The sequence below is a fragment of the Pinus tabuliformis genome, chromosome 2_2, assembly GCF_031772625.1.
Source record: "Pinus tabuliformis cultivar Carrire ecotype Pingquan chromosome 2_2, CPIR1, whole genome shotgun sequence".
NCBI classification, from domain to species: domain Eukaryota; kingdom Viridiplantae; phylum Streptophyta; class Pinopsida; order Pinales; family Pinaceae; genus Pinus; species Pinus tabuliformis.
In genome coordinates, this window is record NC_142300.1 from 124,255,572 (window position 1) to 124,264,388 (window position 8,817).

Here is an 8,817-nt window from a genome sequence, read left to right on the forward strand (position 1 = left end):
CATCCTTCCATACTTGATGCTTAATGACATCTGAGAATGATGAAGGCTCATTTTGAATGATTGTGCTCATGATGGTTAGGTATCCCTGATACCTGTTTGGTTTCTTACTTTCACGGAAGGTTCTTCGGGGTGTGGTGTGTCCTTCAGCATCATCAAGTGTCCCCCTAAGCCATGAAGGCCTCTTCCTAAAAGAGGAAGGCTCAGGTGGAGGAGGATCAATAGGATCCATGGGTTCTTCCACATTGGGCATTGTTTCATCATCTTTTTCTTTCGGTTCCCTGGTGTCAGCTTCTTGAGAGCTCCTCGCTGTAGGAAGATTGTTCACCTTGCTGAGAGCCATATCTTTGTCAAAGGTGACATCATGACTAATCACTACTTCCCTTTGGCTGGCTACATAGATTCTATAGCCCTTAATATTTTCACTATAGCCCACGAAGATTCCTTTCTTTCCAGATGCACCCAATTTATTCCTTTTCTCTTTCGGCACATGAAAATATATAGGGCTTCCAAAAATTCTAAAATTACCAGTGAACATTTCTTAAGGAGTTTTGGAACCCAATGCTTGATGGGGGCATCGGTTTTGTACATATACGACGGTGTTTGCAACCTCAGCCCATAGAAACTTTGGAAGTCTTTGATCATGAAGCATAGCACAGACAACTTCCATAATCGTACAGTTCTTCCTTTCTGCCACACCATTCCATTCAAGAGTGTATGGTGTAGTAGTATCCCTCTTAATGCCAACCTCTTTACAAAAGTCATGAAACTCATTAGATTCATATTCAGTCCCATTATCAGTCCTTAAGATCTTGATCTTCTTTTTGGATAGTTCGGACTGAAGAGATGTGTCACAAGAAATAACACATAGCGGACTTCCTCAGACCTGATATAATGAATCAACTCGAAACCCACGAGTGAAGGCATCTTTAATATTGTTTTTCCATGCACGTACCTTGCCATCACTGAAACCCACCTTGTAGCCTTTGTCTTGCATTACCGAAATGGACACTAGGTTCTTTTTGAGATCAGGTACATATAATACATCTTGTAGGTGGATTGTATTACCTTGATTCAATTTAAGAGAGACATTGCCTACACCTTTCACGAGATATTTCATATTATCTCCAAGGACAATTTCTAGGTTGGTTTCTTTCTCTATAAGATTATGGAGAACTTATTTGTAACCAGTGAAGTGCCTTCTTGAATGCTTGTCCTCTTCCTTGATTTCTAGCACTCCTTTTACCTCAGCCATTTGACCTACCATTTCTTTGATTGCCTTGAGAGGGATTTTGATCATCATCCTGGTGTGAGTTCCTTGTATCACGACACTCCCTTGCACAGTGACCTGGTTTATTACAATGGTAAGATTGTCCTTTTCTTCCACCCTTTGGTCCACCCTTTCCTTTGGATTTAGCCTCGGAATTGTTTCTTCTTTTAGCATGAGAAGAAAAGGCAGTGGGATGACCTTTAAGTGTGGGCATTTCCTGTTCTTCCATCCTTACTTCTTCTTGAATGCATATTTCCATTAATTCCTTCCTGGCATCAGCAGATGCATTTGACGGAGGCTCAACAATACTGCTTCTCACATGGTCCAACACTTCCTGATCTTCTAAAGTTAGATCAAGAGACATCTTCCATCCGTGATAGTCATAATTCTCATGGAGCTTGTCTTCGGCGGGGAAGAGTGTTAAGGACCCCATAGTTCTTTTTAGATATCCTTGCCAACCTTCTCTTCGGTGATTTATCTTTCTATTTCTTGGGCTTTGTCTTCACCTCAACTCTGATACCATGTTAAATTATGGTATGTTCTATGCTTAGAGTATTTTACTTATCTTTCTTATTATTATCCATAGATTAGCAATCACATGTACATAAGTAAAGCGCATATAGAACATTAAAAGATCAATAGAAAACAAGCTAAGACAAGAGACAAAAGATGTGGAGGCTAGCCAGGGACAAACCCCAATATGGGGAAACCCTTTGATCAAATCTTCTTTTATCTTCAATAATTCAGCAGAGAGAAATAGTACAAAAATCTAATTTATATCAACAGCAACAAACCCTAGATCAGCGACATCAGTGGCATCAACATCATCGACATCAGCAACATCAATATCGTTGGCATCAGTATCATTGGCATCAACGACATCAGTATCATCGACATCAATGACATCAGCATCATCGGCATTAGCGGCATCAACCCTAAACTAGGGCAGTCAATATCTTCCAAACTGGAGGCCAAATCACCTCGATTCCTGTGCCAAACATTACGGATTTCCACGGAGAGTCAGCTTCACCTACTGTGCAGTCAAGAGAGAGAGAATGATGGTCAACGCTGGTCAAAGTTCCAATCTGCAATTTGTAAACCCTTAGAAAACTGTGTCCTTCCTTCCCACGTGTGAAAGAGATGCCTATCTGTGCATGAGAGAGAGAGATACTCTTTTCCGCACAGAAGAGAGAGAGAGATGGATGAGAAGTGTGTATCCAAATGAGGAGGAGACATCTTGTATTTATATGCAAACGTTGATGATGAATATATGTGTTTGTTGGGCTTCTGAGCCTACATAAGTTGCTGGTCGACTTTGACAATTTGTCCATAATCAAAATAAATTCATATCTCCATAAATACTTATCAAAATTGAACGATCTTTAGATCAATCCTACACCTCTCAACGAGAGGAATCTAGATAGAATATTATTAGCTATGAATAAGGTGATCCTCATGGAGTTTGGCCCTAGTTGCCAATTTTAACATTGGAAGAGGTGACCGTATTCGTGATAACGACAACAATGGAAGTTCACATGTTCATAATCTAGGGTTTGTTTCCAAACTTCATCTTGATATGATATCTCTATGGTTTTTGGCAAGGGTTGTGAGATATTCATGTACACATAGATTTTGGTAACATCCTCTTCTCTTTACTTATGAGATATTTATGATAGAGCCAATGGTATTTCCAATTCCCTCAAAGATTTTATGACCTAATGATTATTTGGGTAGTGAAAACATCGATGCCCATACCAAGGCTACAACAAATTGTTCTTTTTTAGTGTAGTATCCCTCTCCTAAGAATCTCATGAATAACCCCAACATTGTTGAAAAAATATGGGCCATTTTCAAAGACTTTTTCTCTATCCCCTAATTTCTTGAAAATGATAGTAAATAAGCCTTTGGCTCTTAACTCTTGATCCACATGTCCTTTAGCTTTCCATTTGTGTTGTACCAATCTTACTCGGTCCCTTTCAATGGGCCAAAATTTGATAAATTTGCATATAAGAGCATGGTACTTCATATATTTTATGTAGTTCTTGATTATGGTGGATATTAACTTATATTTAGGGTCTTTCTCAACTTTTGGAAGGAATTTTATCTTGATCCTGGATTACCATTGTGCACCCAATGATGTGTTGTCAATATTCTTCATAGCTTTGCCTTGTACAAGAAGCCCGTTGTGCAAATCTGGTTCAAAACTGTCGTCGCTGAAGACAATGTTTTGATAGGAGGGGATTACACCCCTCCCTCTAGGGGTGGTCATGATCTGAGGTTAGTAGTATGGGCGATTGATGTCAACTCCATTTTTGCGATTAGGAGGATTTGAAGATAATAGTCATTGCTAAGGTACAGGGCTCAGGGTTTAGAGGAGTCAGAAACCTTAACAACGCACTTGAAGCATGGTTATAGTCATTGGAAAGGATATACAAAGGAAAACATGATAAAATGTTTAATTTACATAAGGTTTTATTTAGTTATTCCAAAAAATTACAAGAAAAAGGGAAATTGGACTTCCTGAATGGTGCAATTTCTTAATATGGAAAATCTAAAAAACAATGTTAGTTATGGAATTATTTTTCTAGATGATAGAGTTACATGCCAAATGTAGGTATTGGGAAGGGAAGACTACAAATTCACGTGATGGTTCCTATGCAATGGTGTAGAGGCACATTTGGAAGTGTAATAGTGTGATAATGAAAGAAAATGATGGTTGGATATTTATCAATTGGGTAGTGCTAAGGAGAAGTAGGGATACTGAGGTAGAGAGTAATATGTCAAAGGTATATCAAAATTTTAATATTATATAAATGATACTAAAAGAAACAATATGTTGGTGTTTTAAGAAAGAAAGAGAAGAGGTATGCCTAATATTGACTAGAAATTAATAATCATAAATCATATTATTGGAGGAAAAGGACCTGTGAAGGTCATGAATAGTATAACTAGTTATTATGAACAATGAAGAAACCATGACAGTAAGAGGTGTTGACGAAACTAGAAAGTGACGAGTGACAATAATATGCATGGGGAGATAAGACAAATTTCCTTGGCCATGAATATAAAACATGAAACTATGTAATGGTGGCTTCAAAGCATGTTACAAAAGGAATAGGGACTTATGAAGGTAATGCGCGAGTCAAATAGATTGAAAAATAATCTTAGTGGGTTAGTGTATGAAAAAATGGGAAGAGTTGCAAGAAATCAGTCAACAACTATATTAAGTAAGAAATCCACTTTTGTGATCAAAATGTGCAATGGAATAAAGTTACAAGTGCAATAATCCATGGGTGGAATGAGGAAGGTTCATTCATTTTAAAACTACTAATAGAGGATAATAGAAATAAATTGGGAGTATATTAACCCAAAGTGGAAAAAATAGGGCTTTACAAAGAAGTAATCCATGAAATAAAGAGGAGCATTAAAAATTTTAGAAAATCCATCGAAAAACTAAAGGTAATGGCGAAGGATGTTAAGATAATAATGGTTAAGATGATTGGAAGTTACCATAACGTTAAGGAAATGTAACAACATAGTATACATCGTTACAATGTTTTAGAAGGTTCCAACAAAATAAATTTGGGACATGATTTCCTAAGTAAGGTAGCTACTAGTGGGGTTGCAGTGCAGATAGGATATATTGGTTGGAATTGCAAGATGACCAAGTGGGACTTGGTTGGAAGGTGTTCAAGGTAGAAATAACACATAAACTAACAAAGTGAGAGAAAATAGGGATACAAGGATCCAACGAGATTCAAGGGTAGTGAAGGATAACACAAGAAGTGAGAATAAATAAGAGTTGGAGAGCATATTGAAAGTGATGTAAAATGCATATAATGGAAATAGAATGCATACACCCAAGTAGGCATGCCAGGAATGAATTCTTGGTGCATCTTGATGTTCATAGATTCATGTGAGAATGCTTCGACATTCATATGGCATGCTTGCAGGCCAAGAGTAGTCTACTATTGTATATAAAACAATATTGTTATGCTAATTGAATGTGACTAATGATCGATAAGAGTTGGAGAGCATATTGAAAGTGATGTAAAATGCATATAATGGAAATAGAATGCATACACCCAAGTAGGCATGCCAGGAATGAATTCTTGGTGCATCTTGATGTTCATAGATTCATGTGAGAATGCTTAGACATTCATATGTCATGCTTGCAGGCCAAGAGTAGTCTACTATTGTATATAAAACAATATTGTTATGCTAATTGAATGTGACTAATGATCGATTATGTATGCAAGAAATGGTTTACAAACTAAATGAAAGTGTGGTTGATGTTTCTGTTAGCACTAAAATTGACCTCATTTAAATTTTTATTACTCCTCACCTCATTTTCCCAAAATATTCCAGGTCTTCCATCTTGTCAAATCCTTGATTGAAATTATATGGTTATATGGAAACCCAAGTTTATGTTTGAAATTTTTGCATCCTGATGCACTCTCCAACCCAATATGGAAGAGATGTTGTAATGTCTAGTCCTACCATGTCCTGTTATGTAAAATTTTTGACTCAGCCAAATTACATAAAAATAAAAACAAAAACATAAATAAAAACAAATTAATGAAATGAAATAAAATTAAAAAAAACTAAATAATTAAAATAAAATTGAGTAAAATAGTCAGTTTACCTTTTTGGCTTCAGCTTTAGGCAACCCATGGTTTTTCCCATGGTATTATTCTTTAATGTAGCGTATTTAAAAGCATAAAATTCTAATGAATTTTCCTTTTTTCCAAAGACAAATATTTGGTTGGGACTTTAAGTGTTATTTACCAATACAACGACAAAAAAATAGGTGATCAAAGGAGGCCTATGTACTGTGGGTTTAGAATTACCAATTTGTAATCTTAATTTACCACAGTCATCCTCAAAAGACTAATTTACAGAAGTTACAACCATTACCCTCAAAATATTATTTGTCCGAAGCTCTCATTAATAAACATCTCGTCAACCCAAAAACTCTTTCCACCATTGTTTTCCACTGTGAACGATCTTAACCTTCCTGTGTTGCGGAAATTCTCAAAGTAAGAATTCATCATGCAAGGCCCTAATTCTCAGAGTTCAAAAGTTAATATATCACGTATCAATTCTCTTAGAATGATACTTACATGAGTCATAACCTTGAACACGGGTTAATATGCTACCTTTTTTTTAATTAAATTCTAAGTTGTTCTCTTTGAATATTGTTTAAGATAGTATAATTCAAGGAGAATCCATTACTGAGAAAAAGTTTATTTAATTTTGTTTGTTTAGACATTATTTTAATTGTGATCTTGATTAGTTCCTACAATTTTAATAGTAAGTAAGTAAGTAAGTAATATATATATATATATATATATCCCTCGTTGTGATGAAATCTCTAAAACTATTCTATTTAGCCTATGCCCAAAATTAGTTCTGATTTATGAACGAATGAAATGAAATTGCAAATTTAAAACACAAACACAAAGATATAGTGAAACTAAACTTCAATTAATAAATAACAAATGCTGAAAATTGTTTAAATACAGAATGAAAGCAAACTAGCTCTAGTGATGGTAGCTTATCTTTGAGAAGAAACGTGATTACTACATGCCTTCTAAAGTAGGTTACAATGAGGATCAAAAACCTTTATATCATGAAGAAATAATGAAAATCCTTAAACATCCAAAAACTTAACCTTAGGATATGTATATATATATATATATATATATAACTGCCAAAATAACTCTCTTTAATATATCAAATGCACCATACCAAACAAGCGGAGACACCATATATTAATACACCATACCAAACATTAATGCAATCAATATCAATGAATAACACAACACACGATAATAACCCACCATTGTATGCCAACACTACATTAAGTAAATCAGGGTCATATATATATATAGGGTCATATATATACATATACATATACATATACATATACATATACATATACATATACATACATACATACATACATATATATATATATATATATATATATATATATATATATATATATATATATATGTTGTAGTGAATATGCAAGTTGGAAAAAGTATTGACACTGAAAATGTATTAAAGCTAAATGAAGCTAGTCATTAATAACCTCACCAATGCCCGATCAATTCAAGATCAATTCAAAACCATATGTATTAATGCTCACCAAATCCTGAAATCTCTAAAACTATTCTATTTAGCCTATGCCCAAAATTGGTCCGGATTTATGAACGAATGAAATTATATACAAATTTAAAACACAAACTCAAAGTTATAGTGAAACTAAACTTCAATTAACAAATGTTGAAAACTATTTAAATACAACATGAAAGTAAACTAGCTTGGCTATGGTAGCTTATGTCTGAGAAATGTGTAGCTTATGTCTGAGAAATGTGAGACGACTAATGCCTTATAAAGTGTGTTACAATGAAGATCAAAAACCTTTATATCGTGAAGAAATAATAAAAATCCCTAAACATCCAAAAACCCAACCCTAATATATATATATAACATCACCACCAAAATAAATCTCTTTAATATATCAAATGCACCCTACCAAACATTTGAAAACACCATATATTAATACACCATACCAAACATTAATGCAATCAATATCAATGAATAAAACAACACAGGATAATAACCCATCACGGTACGCCAACACACCATTATGTAATCGGGGTCATATATATATGCCCATATACCAATGTTGTAGTGATTATGCACGTTGGCAAATGTATTAAAGCTAACTGAAGCTAGCCATTAATACCCTTACCAATGCTGATCAATTCAAAACCATATGTATTATTGCTCACCAAATCCCGACCAATGATCAGATGTTGACAATGGAAAACGATCCGAGAGATTTTTACATTAGGTAATATGTGGGTGACAAGGGAAAATTCGGCCACGAGTTTCTAGAGTTCGAATTCTGTCCTGACTGCAAGCTCCACTATGTAAAAAATTTGAACTACAAGATCGACACAATGATTCACAGAGAAGTTTTCCTTACTCAGGATGATCTCAGGGAATGTCGATGGATCATTGTCGAAAGAGAGATAATGAAGGAAGACGATAATAACTGGCCTGAGCCAGATAGGATTGGATGTAAGGAGATGGAATAGTTATGGGGAACGGGCATATTTCCTTTAATACTTCCAATCAATGCGCAAAGGAGAAATGATCCCAAAGGCCCTCGGATTTTCTATTATCTTATTCAGGACCTCAAGTGCTTTGTGTTCTCTCTCATTCACCCGCACTTCAAAATTAAGCCTATCTAGACATAAATGGTTGCATATGCATATTATATGATCCTAAGATTTAGATTAAAGAGCACAATGGATCTTTTTGTATGCTATGTATTATCGTCGCACGCACGCCATAACTTATTTGAAAGCCAATGAGCCATTTTCCAACAACCCATAGGCAACACCCATCATCAATAATATGAATGCCAATCTATATTATTATAATTAGGTTATATATCAATACAATATTATATATCAATGTGTATTGCAACAATAATATCAAGTAAACTTTAAGCACCATATCAACCATCGAAT

General features: G+C 34.8%; 1 pseudogene; it reads left to right on the forward strand.

Moving 5' to 3' along the window:
• Nucleotides 1-8,091: 8,091 nt before the first annotated feature.
• On the forward strand, nt 8,092-8,535 carry LOC149191651 (protein mago nashi homolog pseudogene; annotated as a pseudogene).
• The last annotated feature ends 282 nt before the right edge of the window (nt 8,536-8,817 follow it).